This window comes from Capsicum annuum, chromosome 5, assembly GCF_002878395.1.
Source record: "Capsicum annuum cultivar UCD-10X-F1 chromosome 5, UCD10Xv1.1, whole genome shotgun sequence".
Classification (NCBI taxonomy): Eukaryota; Viridiplantae; Streptophyta; class Magnoliopsida; order Solanales; family Solanaceae; genus Capsicum; species Capsicum annuum.
The window spans coordinates 123,214,458-123,241,239 of NC_061115.1; the positions used below are offsets into that span (position 1 = coordinate 123,214,458).

A 26,782-nucleotide genomic window follows, 5' to 3' on the forward strand; every position below is an offset into this window, starting at 1 on the left:
ACTAGAAGAAGAAGAAGAAGAAGAAGAAGAAGAAGAAATCTCGAACTCTCCAAGAAAGCAAATAAAAGAGATGTTGAAAGACATGATGAAGAAAAATGAAAAACGTGGAGAAGTCTTGGCTAAGTGATGGGATATAGTCTAATATGGTGATGATGAAGTTTTTGAAAATGTTGAATTTTCCATGGAGGGACTCTTGTAAGAGATAATTGAGTCTCATAAGGAAGAAAAAACTTAACAAGGAAACAATTGTGAGACAAGAGTGGCTAATGAATTAAACTCAACAACTTGAAGTCCATGAGGGTCAACTTGATAGAATGTTACTAATGCTGGATGAATCCCTCAAATTGCATCTGTAGAGATGTCAAAAATAAGTTCTAATGGAAATTTCTATCTAAAAATGGAAATACAAATTGAATGCAAGAATTAAAGCATGTGGTGTTCATAGTCAAATAATTTTGCATGATTGTGTTAAAGTAGTTTACAATGAAGATGAATTAAGATTGATGTTGAAGAATTCATGGTTATTTTAAACTAACTGAATCAAAAATATGAAGGATGCAGAAATTACAGAAGTGATACTAGAGTTGCAACAGAAAGCCAAGAAAATCCTTTTTGAAGACTCTAGTTGATTACGGGGTAAGAATGTAGAAAAGAATACAAATTTGGAAATAGGAAGGTGACCTCATTTCAATAACTTTTCAACGTTATGTTTGGTGGATGTGATGAAAGTCGAACCATCCGGGAAAATGAAAAAAAATTTAGATGAGGAACAAAATCCCTCTATTTTGTAGTTTTTCATTGTAAGAGGGCAAAATGATGTCCCTCGCTTTAAGGCCAAGAAGTGAAAAATACGGTGTTTAACTAGTGGTATATTGATGTTCTCACTAATGCCCAAAGAGCCTAACTAAATATAGAATTGAAGTTGGGTAAATGGTTCAAGTCTTCTAAATGGTGAGATAGAGTTAGTCTCGTTTCTTCCTAACCTTTGACCCAAGTACCTCAAAGAGATGTTGATCTAAAGTTGTGCCAAAGAATCAAATCCTCCATGTGGAGACATAAATTGTAAGGTTGCTTGCGTCGTGCTGTGATGTTAAATTAAATCTACATGGGAAGCAACCCATCATTTCCAAAAATTTAACATTTATCTCTTAAATTTTAATGTGTAGAATACTTTAGGATTTTATTTTTGACTAATCCACAAAATTTTGGAGTTTGGAAAGTGATCTGAACATGTTTAGGTGCAATATGGCGATTGAAATAGAGTGTGTTTCAAAAACTGAACTTTGACATCTCAAAACAATATCTACTCAGGAAATTGACTAAGCCTAAGATACCGCAAAAGCAGTAAGAAGCCGCTAAAGAGGCCCAAACATCTACTAAAGTGGACAGTCAATGCAAAGTCAAGGGCGCTAAAGTGTCCTATTCGTCAGCTAAAGTAGCTAGTCAGGTAATGGGCTAAAAGCATTAAGGCGGCCCATTTTTCTGCTAAGTTAGGTGACCACTACAGCAAACAGTGGTCTGCTAAAGCGGTACCCAATGGTTTAAAAAGGTCCAGGCAAGGTGAAAGATTTCAAATGCTTCATATACTTTCTACTCTTTAATTTCCAAATTCCCCATCATTCTAATCACTCTAAAAGCCTTCAAATTACTCTAGATTGGCATTCCTTGCACACAACTACAGGTCTTTCTCTTAATCTCTCTCTCTCTCTCTTTGTGACTAGTAAAATTCCTTCTTAGTTTATGATTTAGGGTTAAATTTTGTGTGATTTTTTTCTCTTATGCTTTAATTCTAGTCATTTTTGTGTACAAAAGGATTCAAGTAGCGATATCTTGGTGTGTAAATAATTAGGGAAGTCTTGAGTACCAAAAATTTACTCAAGATGACTAAGAATGTGATAGGTTGGTGTGTAAATCATTAGGGAAGTCTTAAGTACCCAAAATTTATTCAATATGACTGAGAATTTGACTGCCCACCAAGTGTTTGATGATTTACTTAAATGAGATTTTGAGAGTTGTTCTTTGGCTCCCCAAAATTGATAAATGAATATGGATCATAGATCATGTTTTGTGGGTTATAAATCATGTGTTAATGTGTTTGTGTGACAAAGAATGGAAAAATCTAATTTTGTTTTTTTGGGGATAAAGGGCTACTAAAGCGGCCTCCAGGCGCTAAAGCGGTGCCAGCTAATGTGTCCCAAGAGCTCTGAAGTAAGATCCGCTGAAGCATCCAAGGACCTCTAAAGAGAGGCCCACTAAAGCATCAAAATACTACTAAATAAAGGTCCACTAAAGTAGTTAAGGACTGCTTTAATGGTACCTAAGGCATGTCTGCACAAAAATTTCACAACTAGTTTTTTAACCCAAATTTGATTCTTAATTCATTTATTTATCTCTCCTCAATCACATTGCATTATTTTTACATGTTAATCTTGAAAGTTTATGTGTGTGTACTATTTTTAGGTTTTCAAACAAAAAGCTAAGAATGGAGCAGTGTCTTATTGATGAAGTTAAAGTTGGAAGAGAGTATGATCAAAATTGGTTTCTCTCTCTCTCTCTCTAGTGTCAAGATGCATACTATTATTAATTGGATAGAAGTTATTCCTTGAGAGGGGGATTTTACTTAATTGGGTCCTGATAACCCACCTCGAGTCTTACCAAAGGTTACAGACCATCGGGTGGGTTTGTTTTACCATGAACTATGAAAATAAAATAAAAATTGGGATAGGGTATTTTATACAAAACCTTAAGGCTATTCGAGACAAGAGTATTCATTTTGGAGCTGAGGTGATTAATAGAATCTATTGGTTTCCAAACCCTAGTCCTTCAAAACTCATAGCAAAGGATTGTGCCCTAGGGGAGTTGTTCGATTTTAAAGCTTTATCTAGGAAAGAGTGTGCCTTAGAGGTGACAAAGGCAGGGATCATATCTAAGAAATTCATAACTTAGACCAGGAACTAAATTTCTATTATTTGTAGTTGAGTGTTGCCATGCAACAACACATTCATTATCCCTTTGGTAAGGGTACAGATGATCACTTCTCTTTTAGATAATATTTCGGTGAATATCGGTCACTTCTTCATCTTATAGATGTGTGAATTTAAAGTACAGGGTAGTCTATTTCATATGTTTCTTGCATTGATCACTGAATTATGTATATGGGCTGGAGTAGAAGAGTTCAAGGGAGACAATTAGGCTAAACCAACACTGCCAATATTTTCACTAAAGAAGTGGGGTGAAAGGACGGTCACAAAAATAAAGAAAAGAAAGATAATTTTTTTTAAAGTCATCTCAGGTAGAGACCGACTCATGTAGGACGTCGTCCTAAGGACTATTTGAGGTATTGATTAATTAGTTATGGAAGGTTCGAGATTGGGTACCTAGACTACCAACGAGGCCAGGTGAGACATCTGGGGTCCAATCTCTTATGTCTGACAATGAGACTATGATAGGTTCTTAGAGGACCATAGAAGGCATGGGGATCAATTATTGAGGTTAGAGAAGGCGTACATTGAGTTGGTCAGGTTATACCAAGTGTTGAGTGAGTCTCATGAGAGGATAAAAAAGAGTGTAAAAAAGAGGAAAAAATTCTTCACACGAATATGGAAGGGTGAGAAAGGTTTATGGAAGGTAATGAAGCCTAGAGATCCACTCCACTCTTCAAGGCAAGTGGAGAATGATGATGTTCCTGCACAATGTTTTGAGGATGATGATTTTGAAGGCGTAGATAATGAGAAAATCTATAACACCCCGAGTTTATACCCTGGACGCTACACAGTGCTCATAATCTCGAGGGACCACAAGCTAACCCATGACTGGTACCTATTGCAATAACTAAATAATAATATTGTAATTATGCAGAAATTAGGCAAAAACTTGCCATAAGATTCAAAACCGTAAATAAATACTGAGTACGGTACATCAATACCAAAACTAAACATCTGCTTGTAAATACTCTAGTCTGAAAAGCCTCTACCGTCTGAACATAGAGTTGACAGGACAAGTCCCCAACTAACTCCGACTACTAAAATAAACTGAGTACTAAAATACTAAAATAATGAATCTGTCCTCGAACTATGAGAACTTACCACTAAGTCTACCACTAATAGATTGGGATGCTAAGTGCGGTCGGGAGCCCGTGCGTTTGAACCTATGATATAAGACATCATAGTACAAAAGAAAAGTATGTATCAGTACTTTGAATGTACTGGTATGCAAAGTGAGGTAAGCTGAGATGCATGGGTTCATATGCATGAACAATACTGACTGAATAACATGAGTATAACTGAATGAGAGTACATACATGAAATACGTAAACTATAACTGAGGTTATGATGACACTGGATACTGAGTTCTAAATCACTGATTTACTGATATTTGAGTTTACTGATACTGTATTACTGTTAACTGAGTGACTGTATCTGATAGTCCTAATTCTGTGGAACTATTTTGAGTTTCATACTGAACTGAGTGACTATGTCTGACAGTCTTGATTTCTGTAGAACTGAACTGAGTTCTATTCTGAAAACTGACACTGAGATAGTGGGAGGTAAATATCTAACCGACATACCCCTTTTCTGAATAGATTGGGTTCCAACCTATAATCCCAGTTAGAAGGGTGTTAGTACTGTGCCACGGGTAAAGAAAAACTGTGAGTTAACCCTCTCTGACAGAAAGATCTTTCATCAACTCTCGCTGGTAGGAAAACTTGTATGAGACATAGTTCTGTAATGTAGGGACTGCTACTAAGGGCCAAACCCTCTGCTGACAGGAATGCCCCCATCCCTGGGTTTGCTCGGTGTTGAATCCTACTCCCAACTGAATAGACACTGGATTGATTTCTAAACTGTACTAGGCTGGACTGAACTGTTACTGATCGTATTGTCTAACTGAACTGAACTGAGTTCACTGAGTTCCATTAACTAACGGAGTACTACTGAATTCTATTAACTGATAAAATACTACAGAGTTCTACTGACTAAATGGATTTACTGAGGTCTGAACTAAATACTGAACTGTAACTATGACTAATTACTGAGGCAACTGTTCGTGACACTACTGAGACTGTTCTGTAACCACCACAGCTCTTGGTAAACAACTAAGGTTTTGGGTATTGGATACCCCCAAGACTCAATAGCATGAAAAATAAATCATAGCATAAACTTGAAAGGATTAACCATTCGCACTTGATCATAACTCATTTATAGAGACATTCCATCAAACACTTGCATGATATAACTTGCACATAAGCCAACATAACATGATTGTTTTCCCTTTTTCTTTGTTTACATGAGCAATTTATCAAACACTTGAGGGCATAATCCATGCACATTACACTAACCACACATGGGCACCATAATTCAAATCCCCATCTGCAATTTCAAGTGTTTAGCATGGATTTACATGATTCTATAAATATAACAAATAACTCCACATGAAACTTGTAACAAAATATGGGTTAGAAACCCTATTAATCATTATAATCATGAATATAATCAAACCCAATATGAAATTCATGTAATCAATAAATTCATGTAATCAATACACTTGAGGTTTTAAAATTAGATTCTTAAACTCCAAGGGCAGAAGGGACCCTTGAATGAACACTTGACATACCTTACCAATTAAATTCTGAAAGATTGATGGTAAGTTCTTGAGCCTTGGATTGAATTTAAAATCTCCTAGGGTTTGGTATTGACAGCAACTTGTGAAGAATGAATAGTGTTTGCTCATAAAAAGGTTTAATTTTGTTTTTTGGGGCTGATATATGTGGGAAAAGGACCCAATTACCCCTGAGGACGCGACTTTTTAATGACTGAAAATTGACTAGCGACGCACAAATCAACACGCCGTGTCATTGGCATCGATGCGATGGCCAACGCATTGCGTCGAGTCTGCGTTGGTTCACTGGAATTTGGACTAGGAGCTAGAGAAAAATATTCATCAACGCGATGGGCGATGCGGCGCATCGAGATCGCATTGATTCACTTGTTTGAGCTTTCAAATATGATCCAAATAAAGTCCAATAATTCAAAACTTGTTTGGGAACACCCACTGACATTCCTGGTCATGATTCAACCTAAAAATCATTACTTTAAGGTCATAAGGATCGTGAAATAGAGTTTCCAACCTATGAAGGCTAAAATAACACTAAGTCTGAATACTTGGCTAAAATTTTCTAAGTCTGAGACCCCTTAACAAGCTTTAAAGGTCTGAGTTAAGCTTAGGATATTGCGGGGTCTTACAATATATCCCCCTTGGGAACATTCATCCTCGAATAAGACAAACTAAGCTAATAATACTGATAGACTGGATTTAATTACGAGACATGCATAACTGTAATATAATTTCATGACTAACATTACTGATATGCTAAAATTTCGTACTAAACATGCATATTTGATGCATGAGTAAATGGAAGAATATAATTCATGAATGCATAACTGGTATTGCTGATAAGCTGAGTTTCTTATGCTGAACATGCAAATCTGATGCATGAATACATAACTGAAAAATGCAATGGTAACTGATACCAGGTCTATAAGGAAAATCTGAGAATAAAATTTTGTAAGTTTAAGGAAAAACTGTTACCTTGGGCTGAGTCTGAGTTTGTGAAGAAAAGGTGAGGATACTTGGTCCGCATATCTACTTCCACTTCCCAAGTACCAACCTCGACGGACTGATTCCGCCAAAGAACTTTGACTAGAGGGGCCTCTTTGTTCCTCAGTTTGCGAATCTGGTAATCAAGGATTTCAACTGGAATCTCCTCATAAGAGAGGTTGTTTTAAATGTCTATACTCCTTACAGAGACTACAACACCTATGCATTGTTTTAGAAAGAAGACATGGAACATTAGACAGACTGGAGCTAAATCTAAAAGCAACTCAAGCTCGTAAGCTACCTTTTTGAAATGGCTGAGAATTCGGTAAGGACCGACATATCGGGGACTGAGTTTCCTATTCTTTCTAAACCTCTTCACTCCTTTCATAGGAGAGATTTTCAAATACACATAATCACCAATCTCTGACTCGAGATCCTTTCTCCTCACATCTGCACATGATTTATGTCAGTTCTGAGCTGTCTTAAGCCTTTCCTTGATCAAATAAACCTTTTCTAAGGTGTCAAACACCAAGTCAGGCCCTACCACTTCGGCCTCTCCCACTTCAAACCAACTAATAGGAGACCTACATCTTCTCCCTTAGAGCGTCTCAAATAGAGCCATCTATATACTAGAATGATAGTTGTTGTTATATGCGAACTCAATCAAAGGTAAGTGGTCATCCCAACTACCTTTAAAGTCTATCGCACACGCTCGCAGCATATCCTCTAAAGTTTGAATGGTCCTTTCTACTTGACCATCTTTCTGTGGGTGGAAAGCCACACTAAGGTGGACTTGGGTACCAAGACCCTTTTGGAAGGCTTTCCAGAAATGTGAGGTGAACTGTATACCTCTATCTGAGATAATGGACAACAAAACTCCGTATGATCTGACCAAATCTCTGACATAGAGCTTGGCATAGTCCTCGACTGAATAAGAGGTATGGACTAGTAGGAAATGAGATGATTTGGTCATCCTGCCTACAATGACCCAAACTGAATCATGCTGACGACGAGTATGAGGTAAACCCATCACAAAATCTATGTTCACTTCTTTCCACTTCTAAGTAGGAATACTAAACTCCTGCATAGCCCCACTAGTCTTCTGATGCTCGATCTTAACCTACTGACATATTGAGCACTTGGCTACGAACTCTGTAATATCTCTCTTCATCCTACTCTACCAGTAGATCTCCTATAAATCATGGTACTTCTTAGTGGCCCCTGGATGAATAGAGTAATGCACAACATGTGCTTCTGTAAGAATCTACTGTCTTAGGTAATCTACACCTGGAACACATAGCTAACCTTGACAACGCAATACACCATCTCCTCCTTGGGAGGAAACCTCGATATTCTAATCTCTAAATGATTCTTTTAACTTAACTAGGTAGGGATCCCAATCCTGCTTTTCCTTTACCTCGAAAACTAGAGATGATTCTGAACTACTCTTCACCCATACATTACCTTCTGCTGAATCGACTATGTTAACACCTAGTCAGGTAAGCTGATGAACTTGCTAAGCTAACTTCTTCTTAACACCATCCATGTGAGCAATACTACCCATAGACATCCTACTTAGAGCATCAGCTACTACATTGGCTTTACTCAGATGATACAGCATGCTCATGTCATAGTCCTTCAACAACTCCAACCACTTTCTTTGACGGAAGTTTAGGTCTTTCTACGAGAACACATACTGAAGGATCTTATGGTCAGTGAACACATCAATATGCACACCATACAAATAGTGCCTCCAAATCTTTAAGGCAAATACTACTGCTGCTAACTCAAGATCATAAGTAGGATAGTTCTTTTCATGGGTCTTAAGCTATCTAAAAATGTAGGCTATGACCTTACCTCTCTGCATCAAAACACACCCCAAACCAACCTTGGAAGAATCACAATATACCATAAATCTGTCTGAACTATCTGGTAGAGTCAAAATTAGGGTTGTAGTAAGTCGAGTCTTCAACTCCTAAAAACTCTACTTACAAAAATCTGACCACTGAAATTTGACCTTCTTTTGAGTCAATCTGGACATAGAGGATGCAATAGATGAAAATCCCTCAATAAACCATCAGTAATAGCCAGCCAAGACCAAGAAACTCCTGATATTTATCGGAGAGATGGGTATGGGCCAATTTTTTACCGCTTCAGTCTTTTGGGGATCAACTGTAATTCCCTCACCGAAAATAATATGGCCAAGAAAAGCTACTAACCTTAGCCAAAATTTTCACTTACTAAATTGTATAAATAGATAAAGATTTTTTAGAGTTTGTAATACTATTCTGAGATGGTCTGCATGATCATGCTCACTGCGGGAGTAGACAAGAATGTCATCTATGGAGACTATGATGAACATATCCAAGTACTGCTTGAACACACGGTTCATCAAGTCCATGAAAGCTGCTGGGGCATTGGTAAGACCAAAGAACATGACTAAGAATTCAAAGTGACCATACCGAGTTCTGAAAGCTGTCTTTAGAATGTCACATTCTCTGACTCTAAGCTGATGATAGCCTGATCTGAGGTCTATATTAGATAAGTAATTAGCCCCTTGAAGTTGGTCAAATAAGTCATTGATTCTGGGAAGGGGATACTTGTTCTTGATCGTGACTTTATTTAGCTAACGGTAGTCTATACACATTCTGAGAGAACCATCTTTCTTATGCATAAATAAAATTAGTGTGCCCCACGGGGACACATTGGGTCTGATGAATCCCTTATCTAGAAAATCATTCAACTGTTGTTTTAATTCTCTGAGTTCTATAGGTGTCATTCTATATGCTGGAATAGATATGGGCTAAGTATCTGGAAGAAGGTTTATTCCAAAGTTGATTTCCCTTTCGGGAGGAACTCCAGGAATATCTTCGAGAAACACATCTGGGAATTCACATGCTACTGACACTGACTCAAGAGTAGGGGTTTCTGAGCTAGAGTCTTTGACTCGGATGAGATGGTAGACATATCCCTTAGATATCATTTTTCTTTCCCTTAGGTAGGAAACAAGCTGAACCCTAAGTGCTGAAGTACAACCCCTCTACTCTAGTACAGGATCATTCGGGAATTGAGATTGGACAATTCTATTTCTGCAGTCGACTCAGGTAGATCAGGAATAAATCCAATCCATGCCAAGAATGACATCAAAATTGGTCATCTCTAATTTGAATAAGTCTACTAAAGTGACTTTTTGAGATATCATAACCGGGCAGTTGTTGTATACCCGCCGGGCTATATAGATTTAAAACCCACTAAGGTAGAGACTGAGAAAGGCTCTGCTAAAATTTCAGGACTGACTTCGAAGTAAACAGATATATAAGGAGTTACAAAAGACAAATAATCTCCTGGATCTAGCAATACATAAACATGTAAATGATAAATTTGTAACGTACCAGTGACCACATCAGGAGAACTTTCCTGATTATGTTGGGACTGAAGTGCATAAATCCTATTTGCGCATTGCCCGGCACTGAAAGTGGCACCCTACTGATTTGGGCGACCAGACTGAGCTGGGGGACGATTATACTGACTCTATGAACCCACCTAAGGACAATCTCTGACTCTATGGCCTGGATTGCCACATCCAAAATAGACATCACTGCCAACTCTGCTGATACTTTGGTGGTTTCTATCGTACTTCTGTTAAAGAAAATTTTTCGGCCATTTTTTGGCCTAGATATCTAGCCCCTTTATTCTTCCTCCCCTCTTTTCTACTCCTCTTCTCCTCACTCAACAGAGCATGAGCCATAAGCCTTGATAAGATAATAGCCAGATTATTATTTTGAGAAACTACTGAATAAGCTAAGGCAGTGAAAGCAGCTCTAAATTTAGAGTGAGAGACATGCTCATTCAGGGGATCTGCCCGAACGGGCGAAGAGACTGACTGATTTTCATTACTTCTCTCATTAGCTTCTGTAGAAGACATGTTCTGGAAGCATAAGGAAGAGATGAATTATACTGAGAGTTTAACTTGAACTTGTGCTCACTCGCACGACATAATTACTGAAAGAAGGAAAACTTTTCCTAAAATATGTCATAGCCTCCTGTCCATAAGTGTGGCGCGCTATACACCCATGTACAAGACTCTACTAGATGCAACTTCAAACTTTCTAGGACTCTATTGAACCTTAATATCTGATACCAAGTTTGTAACACCCCGAGTCTGTACCCCGGATGCTACACGGTGCTCATAATCACGAGGGACCACAAGCTAACCCATGACTGGTACCTGCTGCAATAACTAAATAATAATATTGTAATTATGCAAAATTAGGCGGAAAATTGCCATAAGATTCAAAACTATTAATAAATACTGAGTACGGTACATCAATACCAAAACTAAACATCTGTTTGTAAATACTCTAGTCTGAAAAACCTTTACTGTCTGAACATAGAGTTGATAGAACAAGTCCCCAACTAACTTCAACAACTGAAATAAACTAAGTACTGAAATACTAAAATAATGAATCTATCCTCGAACTATGAGGACCCACCACTAAGTCTACCACTGATAGATCAGGCTGCTAAGTGTGGTCAGGAACCCATGCATCTAAACCTATGATATAAGACATCATAGCAAAAAAGAAAGGTATGCGTCAGTACTTTGAATATACTGGTATGCTAAGTTAGGTAGGCTGAGATGCATGGGTTCATATCCATGAACAATACTGACTGAATAACATGAGTATAACTAAATGAGAGTACATGCATAAAATACGTAAACTGTGACTGAGGTCATAATGACACTAGATATTAAGTTCTAAATCACTAATTTACTGATATCTAAGTTTACTAATACTGTATTACTGTTAACTGAGCGACTATATCTGATAGTCCTAATTTTGTGGAATTATTCTGAGTTCTGTACTGAACTGAGAGACTGTCTGACAGTCTTGATTTTTGTAGAACTAAACTGAGTTCTATTCTAAAAACTAAAACTGAGTCAATGGAAGGTAATCATCTAACCGACATGCCCCTTTCTAAATAGATTGGGGTCCAACTTATAATCCTATTTGGAAGGGTGTCAGTACTGTGTCACGGGTAAAGACAAACTGTGAGTTAACCCTCTTTAATAGGAAACTCTATCGTTAACTCTCACTGGCAGGAAAACTCATATGAGATATATCAACCCTAGTCTGGTAGGAAGATACCTTAACCTATGTTGTCTACGTAGTTCTGTAATGCAGGGACTGCTACTAAGGGTCAAACCCTCCACTAGCAGGACTGCCCCCATCCCTGGGTTCGCTGGTGCTGAATCCTACTCCCATCTGAATAGACACTGGATTGATTTCTAAACTGTACTAAGCTGGACTGAACTGTTACTGGTTGTACTGTCTAACTGAACTGAACTGATTTCATTGAGTTCCATTAACTAATGGAGTACTATTGAATTCTATTAACTGATGGAATAATATAGAGTTTTGTTGACTATCTAGATTTACTGAGGTTTGAACTGAATACTAAACTATAATTGTGACTGATTACTGAGGCTACTGTTCATGACACTACTGAGACTGTTCTGTAACTACCATAGCTCTAGGTAAACAGATAAGGTTTTGGGTATTGGATACCCCCAAGACTCGATAGCATAAAAAATAAATCATAGCATAAACTTGAAAGGCATAACCATACATACTTGATCATAACTCATTCATAGAGACACTCTATCAAACACTTCCATGATATAACTTGCACATAAGCCAACACGACATAATTGTTTTCCCTTTTTCTTTGTTTAAATGAGTAATTTATCAAACACTTGGAGGACATAATCCATGCACATGACACTAACCACATATGGGCACCATAATTCAAATCCCTATTTACAATTTCAAGAGTTTAGCATGGATTTACATGATTCTATACATATATCAAAAAACTCCGCATGAAACTTGTAATAAAACATAGGTTAGAAACCCAATTAATTATTATAATCATGAATATAATCAAACCCAACATAAAATTCATGTATTCAATACACTTGAGGTTTTAAAAATAGATTCTTGAACTCCAAGGGCGGAAGGGACCCTTTAATGAACACTTGACATATCTTAACAATTAAATTCTGAAAGATTGATGGCAAGTTCTTGAGCCTTGAATTAAATTTGAAATCTTCTAGGGTTTGTTCTTGAGAGCAACTTGTGAAGAATGAATAATTTTTTGCTCTTAGAAGGGTTTAATTTTTTGTTTTGGGGATGATAGGTGTGGGAAAAATACCTAATTACCCCTTAGGATGCGGCTTTTTAATAACTTAAAATTGACCTAGCGACGCGCAGACCGACACACCGCGTCGTTGGTATCGATGAGATGGCCAACGCACCCAGTTGAGTCCGTGTTGGTTCACTATAATTTGCACTGGGAGATGGAGTAAAATATTCATCGACACAATGGGCAATGCAGCATGTCGAGATTGCATCTATCCACTGATTTAAGCTTTCAAATGTGATCCAAACAAAGTCTGAAAAATCTGAAAATTATTCAAAAATATCCACAGACATTCCTTATCATGATTCAACCTTAAAATCATTACTTTAAGGTCATGAGGGTCATGAAATAGAGTCGCCAACCTACGAAAACTAAAATAACACTAAGTCTGAATACTTATCTAAAATTTTCTAAGTCAGGGACCCCTTAACAAGCTTTAAAGGTCTGAGTTAAGCTTAGGATTTTGCGGGGTCTTACAAAACTAATAATGATGAGAGATAGTGATGCATATGAAGGAAACCCCACTACTCTTTATGCTTTGATGTTATGTAGTGAAAATACTGAAATTTCTTTAAGCTGGAGGTTTGCCATGTTTTGTATTTATGTTTTGTTTTTGGTGGATATTCTAGTGTTTTACTTTGATATTTTTATGCCCTTTTGGGATGTTGGATTATGTTTTCAGACGTTACTATGCCCGTGTTAGGCATGGTTTTATTGTGATGGATATTGTGTACCCTTGTCAGGCTTGCACTTTATTTGAATTTTGTTGGATTAGTTGTTTTTCTTTTGTTTTATTTCTAGATTAGTTTTATTTTGGTGGTTATTTTGGACAATCCCTTCCTTATGATAGATTGAGTGACGATATTCTTAATGAAAAAAACATCATTTTGGAGTGTTGGTGTCATCTGTGCCAAGGAAGTCTGAGTACCCATAGCATTATGAATTGGGGTTTAAATTGTGATGATGGAGAAGTTTAAGTAGCTATTTGTTTTGGTAAAGTCTGAATAGCCGTAGCATTTTCCTTGTTTGAGCTAAAATGAGAGATTATGAATTTTTTGTACTAATAATAGTTAGTCTTGCATTGTGAAAAGTGAAATGAGAATACCCCTCCATGTAAATTATTTGTGGAAAATAAGAGCATGGAAGTGAATGATGTTGTGACAATGCTCTGGCTCTGTTCATGACTCCTAATTCATTAGTTGGTAGTAATGTGGACGCCCTTTTTCTTGCTTAAGAAATGAAATCATTCCTTCTACAATTGTTTTCATGTCATGTGTAGTGAGTGTTTATTGAATAATTCTTGTGCTTGCTTGTGTCATCTAGAATTTTCTCCTTGGCCTTTCAATGCTAGTCTTGATTATACTCGATTGGTGAAATGATCTTAGGCCTTCTTTGGGACTTGTGGAAACCACTTTAGGCTGAATAGCCTACTCGTCCATGAATGGTGTCACTGGTTACCCTATTTGATCCTATCAACCTTGATTTGGCAACCACATTACAAGTGTTGAACCTTTTTAAATTTTTGTCCTTGTCATCTTGGTTTTATTGTGATGAATATTGTGTCCCCTTATCGGGCTTGCGCTTTATTTGAATTTTGTTGGATTAGTTCTTTTTCTTTTGTTTCTATTTCTAGATTAGTTTTTGTTTTGGTGGTTATTTTGGATGAAGACATTCTAAAGAAAAAATTATCGTTTTTGAGTATTGGTTTCATTTGTACAGGAGATGTCTGAGTACACGTAGCATTGTAAAACAGGGTCGAAATTATGATATGGTGAAGTCTGAGTAGCCATTTCTTGTGGTAAAGTCTGAGTAGTCATAGCATTATAGCCCTTGTAGGAGCCAAATGAAAGATTGTTAGTCTTGCATTATGTAAAGTGAAATGAGCAAATCCCTCAGCCTAAAATTTTGTGAAAAATAAGTGCATGGGATTGAAGATGTTGTGATAACACCATGAATCTGTTCATGACTCCTAATTATTTAGTTGGTGGTAATGTGGAAAATGACGCCTTTTGTTCTGGTTTAGAAAATGAAATTGATTCTTGTAGAATAGTTTGCATGCCATGTTTGGTGAGCGTTTCCTGAATAATTCTTGTTCTTGCTTATGTCATCTAGAACATGCCCCATTGGTTATTCAATGCTAGGCTTCATGATACTCGGTTGGTGTAATGATATTAGGCCTCTTTTGTGACTTGTGGAATCCACTTTAGCCTAAAAATCCTACTCGTGCATGAATGGTATCACTAGTTACCCTATTTGAGCCTATCAACCTTTCTTTGGAAACCACATTACAATCCTTGAACCTTTTGAAATTTGTCACAACTCGAGACTACCCCCTAGTCGTAACATGATGCTTGGAACCACAAGTGATCCCAAGATAACCCATAAACTGGGATGATACTTGAGCAACTGATTTAGAATATATTAAATAGCTAGTTCTGTTTTGCGGAAACATAATTATAATGAAATCTGAATAAGTATGTAACTGATAAAAATTTACAATCTGATAAAATAAAGAAAGAACTCAAATTAAATGGCTAACTCTGACTGACATCTATGAAGCATCTACTATACTGACTATAGGTAGCTGGGACATGCCTCCAACTAACACTAATCAATACATATGGAAAATCAAAATACAACACAGTACATGAACTAAATCTGACTGGGGTCCCCAAAATAGGAGAATTCATCACCTGCTGGCTGGAAGCTGCAACTTTCTGATTATGTTGCGTAAGCTATAACTGGTTCCTACATTATGAGATAATGTAGCACATAGACATATATGTGGATCAGTACTTCTGGAATATACTTAATAAGTGAGGGTGAATGTAATAAGTAAGACTGATTTCATACGTAATCTTAAAACATGCATGCCAAGTGCAAGTAGACTCACCAAGAGACTGAAATACACTGACAGCTGAAGTATCTTAAAACATAAGTAACAAACATGATCTGATAAGCTGATGAATCACTACACTTACTTTCTTAAATCCTAAATTTTGCAGAATAAGTAGATCTGAAGATGGGATATGGTAAAATAGGAGTGTTGTATGTAAATCTCATGTAAAGTTGAACATTCTATAAAAACTATACTGAGGATCATGTATGGATACTGAACATGAAAAACATAATTGTACTTAGTCTAAATAACTAGACTGAAACTGTGAGATACCATGCATATGAGGTAAGGACTAACTGAACAACATGAGATAACTAATCATGAATGCATGAAAACTGAAATATCTAAGAATGCAAGACCAAGCATAAAATTGTAATCTGAAAAATTGTAAACTGTATAACTGAATAACTAAAAGTCTGTACACTTGATAAAGAAAACCTGAACTGAGAATACACTGAATACTGTACTGAGACTGTGGGAGCTATCATATAACTGACATACACCATTTGAGTTATCATGGAGTCCAATGTCTGACCCACGTTGAGGATGGTTGTTCTATGCTTGCTATCATAACAGAACCTGAACTGATCTGGAGTCATCATTAAATCGAGCCCATATTGGGCAAAGGAAAACACTCTCTGGCGAGGCTCTAAACCTACGGTGGCATGTAGATTCTAGGGAAGTAAGATGCGCTGAACCCATACTTCCCACCCGGTGTTAAATCCTACTCCCAACTTAAAGACACTAAAATACTAACTAGTGTATGCACTGTTAACTGATAACTGATAAGCTCAGGTCTTGGTATTTTGAAAATAATAGTGCATACAAATTCTGAGGTAATTATAAATATAAAAACTGATAATGCTCATCATGAATATGAATATCTGAGTATACTGATAAAATTCATGGATTAACTATGGGAATTTTTGAAAAGCTGAATTTCTGTAAATCACATAGGTGTCACGTATTCATAACCCGCCATTACTGAAAGATCACTAAATGCAATAGCAAGCTTAAAAACTATAGTAGAGGGTCATGGTTCAAAAACCTATAAGCATAGACATTTCATCAAACACTTGGGAATCGTGGACTTGAACATGAGAATGTCTTAAAACATATGAAAACAACATGATTACATGGCTAAATTCACAATTTGATATTATGACATGAAATTCAATTGAACACAACATAGAAAAAATCAAAACTTGAGACATGAGATAACCAATCTTTTCATAGGATCATACTAGGACATGAATTGAGTCAAATTACTAAGGAGAAACATGATTTAAACGCATCTTCAACATATACAAAATCATAATAAATGAAAAAATCCATACTTTAATGGAAAACACTGCCAGAAATTGGGTCTATGGCAACAGACTTTTTTACGACAATTGCAAAAGCGTTACTATAGAATATCTATAGCAACACTTTCAAGCGTTGCCAAAAATAATTATTCAATTAGCATTATGACCGTTGCTATTGAGAATGAACCGTTGCAATAGGTACATTTACAGAGGGGAAAAAATTATCTATCACACTGCTTTTTAATTTCCCTCCACAATATTTTGAGTAAGTCTGCCCAAGAAAACATTTTTCAATACAAAATATCAAAATCCCTCTTTTTGTAGCAAATTGGAAAATATCAAAATCCCCTTTCTGTAGCAAATTAAAAATCTCCACACTCCAAATCGTATCTCCAATTTGTAGCAAATCGAACTTCTGTAGCAAAATCCCTCCAATTACGATTGAGAAACGTAACTCCAAATCAGGGCAAATCAGAGCTCTAATTTCTCTATCGTAACTCCATTTCTCCTCAATCGTAACATCGATTGTAATATAGTTATAATCGTAACTTTGATTGTTACTCCATTTCTCCAATTGTTGGGTAGTAGTTCCAATTAATGGGTAGGCTTGTTGTAATTCCACTGCTGCTGTTCGGTTGCTGTAATTTCCATTGATGTTGTTGACTGATGGAAAGGAGACAAACAAGTTACTAATGCAGCTCGGCGAGTCGACTTTCAGTATTTTTAAGATTGTTGTTTCAGAATTTGGGGATTTTAAGGTATTCTTTTAATTGACGATTTGACCTTATTTAAGTTTTTAATTTAGAAGCTCGGCGTGTTTTAGCTTGTATAAACCTGCAATAGTTTACCAATATTTTAGCTTCTGTAAAGCCACAATGGCATACCTATATTGGTCTGGCTAAGATGAGTAGTTGTTTAAAAGCTAAAAAATTGACTCTTTAGGTAATATGGTAATTTTTGTTTCACTTTGATGGTCTCTACTGACTATCTATACTGTTTGTGTTTGGAATTTTTTGAGTTGTTGTCAACCTGACTAGTTGTTGTAATGAAATATTACTCTTTTTGTTTGTTCCATTTTTACGATGTTATTAATAGTTGAGAAGTCAAAATTTATATGAAAGATTGTGTTTGTTATGTTCGTTTTGTGCATAAATGATTATAGGAGTAGTTTGGAATTTTGTTGTTCATAAATGTTGTTCACAAATGATTGTGGAAGTCAAAAGTTTGGAATTTTCTCTAATCCAAACTGACTATAGGATTAGTTCGTTTTGTTCATAAATGTTGTTTAAATTTTTGTTTTTTCTACTGATTCAAGTGTTAAGATTTAGGGTGTATTTGGTACAAAGGAAAATGCTTTAGTTCTAAAAGAAGTTGTTCTAAGGTGATCAAGCGTCATCATCTTCTTCGTCGGGGGTAAGTTGAACGATCGACTAAAGCAATTGCATTGTCAAGTCCTGTGGAGGATGACGTGTTGGATGACGATAGTGAAGAAGAAAGAGAGGTTAGTTAATTCCCCAAGTTGTGTAATGGGAATTAGCATAAGCTATTTTTTTCTTGACTATTTTTTTCTGGTATTGCAACTTTTATGGCACTTAGTTGGCCGTCATACTTATCATTCTAGGAATTAGTCACAACAGTCTTATAAGTTGGCCAGTAATAAAATATATGAGCTAATATAAGTTATAGATTCTGTTGGATGATGCTGATAAGCATCAAACAGTTGTTGCAATGTTCTTATGGAGGTTGACAAATGAATCACAAAATGGATCTTACTTTCAGTTGATTTGTGGATACGCACTCATTAATTGTTTTTATTGTCTGCACGAGATGTTGACCATCATCTTTTGAACCTATCACAAGGATTTGCATGTGACATCAATGTCGAAGGAGCTTTCCATTTGGATGCGATTTTATTGGAGGAATCTCTATTTTGCTTATTATTTTATTTCTTGGGTTGAACTATTATCTTTTTTCTACTATATACAAAGCCTGATACAAATGCAAAATTTGTTATCGCTTCTTTTAAGTTGTTTCCAACCTCAAGTTTTGGCTTCTATATCTCACTTTGAGATGTCTGATTCTTCAAAACCATTATGCATGGCAGACATGGCTTACAACTATTTCCTTGGCCCTTGGTAAGGTTTGTTAAAATCTTCTATATATAAGTTGATTCTTTATTTATTTCCTGTGCTTGGTACCTTATCTTCGTAGTTCTGAATTTACGACCTGTAGGCCTTTGATTTTCTTGAAATGCTGAAGAAAGAGGAAGAAATACTTTCTGCTGTCAGGGAGAAGCTGCTTCAGGTACTATTAAACTCAATTAGTTGATTTGGCTTCTTTTCATACTAATTTGCCAGTCGGTTCTGGTAGCCTTTGATTATGTAATTGCTATTTGAACTTGTGCTTTCAATCTTTAATTATCTCCCCTTTATGAGTTCATTTCATTGGAGCCTGTGCTTTCTACCCAAATACACTCTGAAACATGAGTCTGCCTAAGAGAGACTTACAGAACTGTTACTCTAGAGTTTGTTGGAAGTGGTTAGGTACAATAATGATTAGTTGATGCTAGATCAAGAGGAGGTGGTGCAACTCTAAATTACTGCAATAATACTACTTCTTGTAGACTTCTTTTCGTCTTCCTTCCTTTTCTATTTCAGTAATTACCTCAGGGTGGTACCCTTTTTTCTCCTTTGGTGGGGGTAGTCCTTCCCTCAAGACTACCTAAAACATCAACATTAAGCTGCAATGCCTCTATCCTAAGTAAACTGCTCCCTTGAGACATACATTTTCTAGTGCTAGCTAGTAAAAACCACTAATCTTTGAGGGCGAATTGACCTTCCATATTAGCTTCCATGACCACTAATCAATTAGAGTTCTATTAGAACAATTTATGCTATTACCCCATTTGATCATGTCATTTTTCAAGGGGTTGACATCAGTAGATTATAGCCTTCCAGTAAATTCTACAAATCCATCTCCAGTATGGTGTAACTATACCGTACAAGCAATCTTAGAGGGCCAAGAAAAGAGGTCTGCAAGCTATATATGGATCTTTCGAAGAAGGGTACTGTCTATTACCTACATATTGAGAGCAAATCAAGAAGACAAATCCTGGAAGTCATGTTGAGCTTTTTATAGTTGGTTCAGATAGTCGCTTTCAGAGATTCTTCATTTCCTTTTATGCTTCTCTTCATGGGTTCTTGAATGGTTGCTTGCCTGTTATTTGTCTTGGTTGTATCCAGCTTAAGAGCAAATACTTAGGTACTTTACTATCAACAACTTCTTTTGATGTTGATGGTGGAGTGTTTTCATTTGCTTTTGGTGTTGTCGATGAAGAAAATGATGATAGATGGATATGGTATTTGTTAGAGTTGTGCAAAACTCTAGACATGAGCACTGAGAAGACACCGATTGCAGGTATTTAGTAGTATATTTCAAATATTTTTCACTTTTGGAATTTATGGAATTGAAGATAAATTTTTGGTTATATTTTTTGTAAAGAATATTTTGAAATAATAGTTCAAGCTTGGTTGTACTTACATACAACTTAAACGTGAAAAGTGAATTTTTTTTGTTTTTTTGATAATGGGTGATAGTGAGACTTGAATTTAGACTTATGTTTGCTCTATTGTCATATTGAGAAAACTAGACATCTATTTGCTCTAATATCATATTGAATTGTGTGACTGTCTTAACTAAAAAAATTAGAAAATCAGCTGTTAGAGGGAAAACACTTTTAATTACAAAATAATATAATGTGTCTTCAACAGGTAAGTAGCCTGATGTGACGTCTTTGATACCTTCTAGCCCGAACACATCTTCTGGTTTGTCTTTTGGAAGGCAAAGGGCAAAGGATCCTGGAGCGATGTTTGTTGCTGGTGCTACAAGACAAGCTAGTATCCGCATTGCTCAGGTACTGCTGCGTGAAGGTTATAGTGTAAGAGCTAGAGTTTCTGACCTTGGTGCAGCACAAGAACTAACTTGTCCAGCGGTTATCTACAAGGTCAGTTTCTTTGTCCTTGGAAATACAGAACTTGTTAGATTATCTGGCATTGGTTGTTGGAATGAACCATTGTCTTATATGTTTTTTGGAAATATTAATTCATGAGCTTGCATTCGGTTGAATTAGGTTCATGGTCCACTTTTCTCTATCCATGTGATCTATGTTGTGTTTATAATAGTGAGCCTAGATGTTATATTGTTACAATCTAGATGTCTAGCCTTTTGTGGTGGGAGGGGAGGAGTGCTAGAATGTCTCATTTTCTGTTCTGTTTCTATCTGAACCTTATGACGCTTGATCTCTGTGCTCTCTTTGTCAATATCTCATTGCGTGAAGGTTAGCCTTTGACTAAAAGTTGCAATATGTAGGGTTTGATGCCTACTTGGTTGGTGGATGTGTCAGAGATCTAATTCTCAGTAGAATACCAAAAGATTTTGATGTAATCACAACTGCAATGCTTCCGCATGTTAAAGATACATTCAAATAGTATCCTAACAACAAGGCAGTTATGTTTGGTTTCAGCTACTGCCTACTCGTTCCATGATTTGATATTTACGTCTCTGTGTTCTATTTGTCATAGATAAAAAGGCTTTTCATCGTGCAATAGTTATTGGACGACAGTTTCCAATATGTAGAGTACATGTCAACGGTTCTGTTGTGGAGGTAGGTGCAGCTTTATGCTATAGATCTGTTGCACATTCTATACTTATATGTTTGTGCATGAGCATGCTCTATTTCACTATTGTATACTTATCATCTTTTTGTTATAAGTAGGTACTTGCTGTAAAATGAAAATCATTAAAGTGACATGAGAAGTGAGAATTGGTGTATTCTTACTATTCAAATAAATTTGTAAGTTTATCATTTAGATCAAAATTATGGTAAAGTGTTAAGAAAAGGAGAACATTCATTGAAGAACTTCCATTGGTGATGAGTGCTGACCTCCCTTTGAACTTATATTGGATAGACAACAGATCTGAAATCTTTTTCTTCTAGATAACCTAGATATGTTGGGTATCATCTTTCACACACTATACATATTTAATTAGTGTAGAATTCGGGTTCCATCTCTTAGGTATCAAGTTTTTGTACTACAGCAAAACAAACTGGAAAAAAGAGAAACATTTTGTTCCTAAAATGCCAAAGGAATTTCATCGGAAGGATTTCATTATCTGGAAGGATTCAATACGCCGAGACTTCACTGTTAACAGGTATCTCTTTTACTTTTTGTTCCTTTTAGAAAATGGAGCTAAATTTAATTTCTATTCTGTAAATTATTCCCTGCGAAAGGGAGGAACTGGAAGGCTTTGTAGGCTGTTATTCTATTGCAGGACTAATTTTGTTTTGGTTTTCAATGTCTGGTCTCCTTTCTATTCCTATATCATTGAGAGAAGGATATCCTACTTTAAATTAGATATTTACACATCATCGATCTAATAAAAGGATGATAACTGCATTTAAGACACATAAGATTATGTTGTTCTGAAGTATCGAAAATGCAGATTGTGTACATCTGAGATGGTTTTTAATTGTCATTACTCCTAAATATGCTTCCTTAGCTTATTTGAAAGACACTGGCCGAAATTGATGCACTTGGCGAGCTTCAACAAGATGGTACCCTTGTTGTGTATGTAACTTCTCTGACAAATTACATTTTAGTGTTATAGCTGTTCAATGGCAGTTTTTGTATGGGAAACTTAAAGAGCTTTAGGATTGCAGAGATGGTCAAGCTGTTGCAGTCATATCTGTAAGATAGCTTTTATGCTGCTTGACATTATGGTTTATGCAACTATTGGTTTACTCTTAAATTCCTACGCACATATATTGTGCAGTAACTTCACTATTTGTTATCACTAGAGGTAGATATCTTCTTTACAAATAAATTTTTGTACATGGCCTGATTTGTCTAATCAATGCATCTGTTGGCATCCTTATGGAGCATAATCTCATGCCATTTAACAATTTCTATCGAGTTCCTAAATATTGTAAGTGAGAAAAGGCATTGCATTCTCCTTATAAGTGAAACAGAAGTAATTGTTTTAGAACCAATTGAAATGGGACTGTTTGGACGCCTAATTTGGGGTAATGTGCCCTGATAATTATCACTGAATAGTTAGAAGGCAGTCTATGCTTCTTTTAGTTAGTCTTATGGATATCTACTTATCTGCAAAATCTTTTGAAAGCATCTCTAATGCGTGAACACACGTTTTCAGTAGAGGCGGAGTTGATTCATAATTACTGTTGAAATTTGAGATTATGGAAGTGGCCCAAATAAAGAGATCGTCCCTTTACTATTGTATCTCGTTGGATTTCTAGTTCTCCAATTAGGTAGACAGTTCCCAGTCACATATCGTCTTTGTTTGATCTGATTTATGCACTTCATTGTAGGAGTGGAAAGCTAGGCTACTGATGGAGCAGTCAAGTGCCCTTCAATTTCCTATCATTTAGCTAGCACCAAGAAGATTAAGCAAGAGCTTGAGAAGCCCAATGTACTAGAAAGGTAAAAGCCTAACTCAAGTTATGTCTCATGTGATTTAGTAATCAGTAAGCTTAGCGTCTTGAGAAGCTCAAAAGTTGTCTATAACAGGAGCATAAATTTGAGACTGGATAATTGTTTAGGATATGCCCTCTTCCTCTCTGTAACGGGGTTGTGGAAAGGTAAAACTTAATACATTTAGTGTGTTATAAACTAATTGTGATGAATATTGCAATTTTGTTGTTCTCCATTACTGTGAAGCAAAAAGAAAGTAAAATATAAATGTCTAAGTTAACAACATATAAACACCCAAAGTAGAATGTTTTGTATAATTTGTAAGTTGAGTGTTATGAATACAATTATGCAGCCATTGAGAAATTAACTTCTTCTAATACTCTTTTCTGTGATTTGTTAAACTTTCGTCCTTATCTATGAGCAGGTTTCTGGAAAACAAAGATGACATTGCCGAACTACAGAAATGCTTTGCAGGGTTTTGGAGGTTGGATGAATCGACACTATCAAGGATGCAATTGAGAGGCCTGGATTGTATGTTATGACACCAAAACGAGAAGGAGGAGGTCCTGCTCATGAAATTGCTTGCGTCTATAGTGCAATTACATATTAAAATCTCTAATAGTAATGCAATTTTGGATTATGAGATTATTAATGATTGATTTTGTTTTGTGATGTGTATATATTGTGTTATAATTTATCATGTATGTAAATAGAAATTTACATTAATACGAGTGACTATTTATATAAATCATTTTAATTTAATAACATGTGGCAACAATCATTGCAATAGATCAATAAATCGTTGCAATGGGTAGTCAAAAATCGTCACAAAAGGCCAATAAAATTGTTGCAATAGTTTAATGAAATAGTTGTAATAGGTACTCAAAAAGCGTTGCAGTAGAATAACAAAACTGTTGCAATAGATGTTATTGGAATGGTTTAATGTAGTTGCAATAGAATCTATTGCAACAGTTAGTAACCATTGTAATAGATGAAAAGAGGTGTCCCAATAAATCAAAAAATAATCTTTGTCATAGTTTCACCTATGGCGACGATTTCAACCAACCATCGTATAAATTGTTGTCATATACTTATCGCAACGCTCATATATAGGACACTTGTTGAACTGTTACAGTAGAGCTATGGCAACACTTTTATTGTCTATAGCAACAGTTTTGCAACCGTCACTATAGGGGTAATTTCCAATAGCGTAAAGAAGGTTCTTGGGCTCCATGGGTGAAAGGGGGCCATGGATGAACTCCCACATACCTTAATAGACGATTTCTTGAAGATTTCTTGAGGGTTTCTTAAACTTGGAATCTTGAATTCTTGATGTTCTTGAAAGGAGAAACTTGAACCTTTTTCATTGGGGAAGGGAAGGGTTTTTTTACATGAGAAATTTCGAGGAAGATGGGCTACTGATGGAGCAGTCAAGTGCCCCTTGACCCATTAAGAAGTTAAAAACAGCGTGCGAATGGATCAGGCGGTGTCCTCTTTAGCTTGTGGGAGTATAGCCCGCGACGCACGTTCCAGTCCGGCGTTGTAAGCCCCACGGCGTGGGCTTATCATGCACCCTCACTGCCTCTCACAAAAATTGCTATAACTTTTTGTTCGGGTATCGGATTAACAAGAAATTGATATCGTTGAAAATCTAACTCAATTATCTACAATTTGGTGCGCCTTGAGCTGCAAAATTCTTTGTATATCAAAAATTATATACGTTCAAAGTAGATCCTTGTATAATTGAATACCAAACTTAGACGAATTGAAGGCTCTTAGCTCAACTTTGTTCTAAGTGATTCCTATGAACATTTTTCACTTTGAAAGCACTTCACACACTAGAATAATGATCATGACACATGTATTAAAATACAAATAATGGAATTAAAGTTCACACACATAGGAACGATACTTCAAAGTCTATCCCAAAAATGCAGGGTGTTACAAAAATTTTCCCTCTCTTAAACCCTACCCTCCTTGAACTTAAAATTGTCAACTTAAGGCTAAAAGACTAAGTTGGGGGTATGGTGGCACTTGAAAGAGGTGATAATGTACCGTAGTTTTGTAAGTGAGTGCCTTCAAGAAAATCAATGATTGAAAATGAAGGAGGAAAATAAAGGAAAGGAAAAGAGAAAAGGAAAGAAATACAAAGAAAAGAAGAGAATGCTTTCAATATATAGGTTAGTTAAACTGAAAAAGGTAGTCACTTGTGTGGCATAAAAATAAAGTGGTCAATGATCCAAATTTTATATATATGTTGTTTTGTGGAGTTCAAGAAGGGTGTATTCACTTTTATCCTAAATTCCTATACTACCCTTTCCCGAACCTACATTATAAGTTAGAAAAGGTCCTTTGAGATCTCCAACTAAGTGTTCTTGAGTTAGTAATGATAGAAAATAAGGGGAAGCATATGGCATAATACTTTTTTGCATTAGAAATTCTTTGTGAGTGTGAGCATTTGACAATTTGTCCCTTGTTAAATGTTGTAAATATTGTGTGTTTTTGGGACTTTCTTTCGTAAGAAGGCATGTAAACTAGGATAGATTGGTGAAGTTCATATATTTTGAAAATGGGTCAAAGGAGCATGCTTGATTGACTATTTATTGTGAGTCACTTCTTGAGAATCGGTTGTTGTTACTTGATTATTCATGAAATTCCACTGTGTTTTTTAAATTGTGCTTGAATTTTAGGGATTTATTTGGGTAGCAACTTACATGCTTGTTGACTAGTTGTTAGAACTAACCAAAGTCAAAATCATTATGCCCATGTGAAGTGAAAGTGTTAATTTCAGCATTGAGCTTAATTTGATAGTTTTACTGAGTTTGATGTTGGCTTGAGGACAAGCAAAGTCTTTAAGTTAGGGTTGTTGATCAGTGGCAATTTTGCCTCTCATTTATATTTTGTTCTCATGATTTATTATTGTTAATTGATAATGTAAAGCTAATTACCCTTTGAATTGTTTTACTCTCAGGTATTTTTAGTGTTACAAGAAGTTACGATGAAAAGGAATGAAATAAAGCTAAAAAGAAAAAGCTGGAAAAATATGCAAAAAAGGGCCCTCAGGTACCGCTAAAGCAGTCTAATGGGCGCTTTAGCGAATGGTCAAACTCCTAGTCAATGGCATTTTAGCGCCAATATAGCCCTTTGGCAGTCATTCAAGGTTGATCAACTGGCGCTTTAGCGCCTAAACGGCTGATTTAGTTGTTAGTCAGACAAAGTCAAAAGGGCATTTTTGTGACCAACTTGACTACTTTAATGGTCAGTCAAGTCAACATGACTACTTT

The 26,782-nt window shown here is 36.1% G+C and overlaps 1 long non-coding RNA gene across 20 annotated transcripts; it reads left to right on the top strand.

The window, feature by feature from the left end:
* The first annotated feature begins 1,453 nt into the window (after positions 1-1,453).
* On the top strand, positions 1,454-24,246 carry LOC107870784. Of its 20 annotated transcripts, XR_007055875.1 has the most exons (9): positions 16,109-19,142; positions 19,240-19,311; positions 20,344-20,424; positions 20,778-21,010; positions 21,376-21,446; positions 21,588-21,670; positions 22,105-22,754; positions 23,396-23,507; positions 23,923-24,246. It is a non-coding gene; the product is annotated as an uncharacterized LOC107870784 (long non-coding RNA). The 20 variants fall into 20 exon arrangements; XR_007055882.1 differs by adding exons at positions 1,461-1,681; positions 2,146-2,523 and having other exon boundaries at positions 18,336-19,142; positions 20,778-22,754; XR_001674395.2 differs by having other exon boundaries at positions 20,778-21,670; positions 22,105-22,218; positions 22,667-22,754.
* Positions 24,247-26,782: the final 2,536 nt, after the last annotated feature.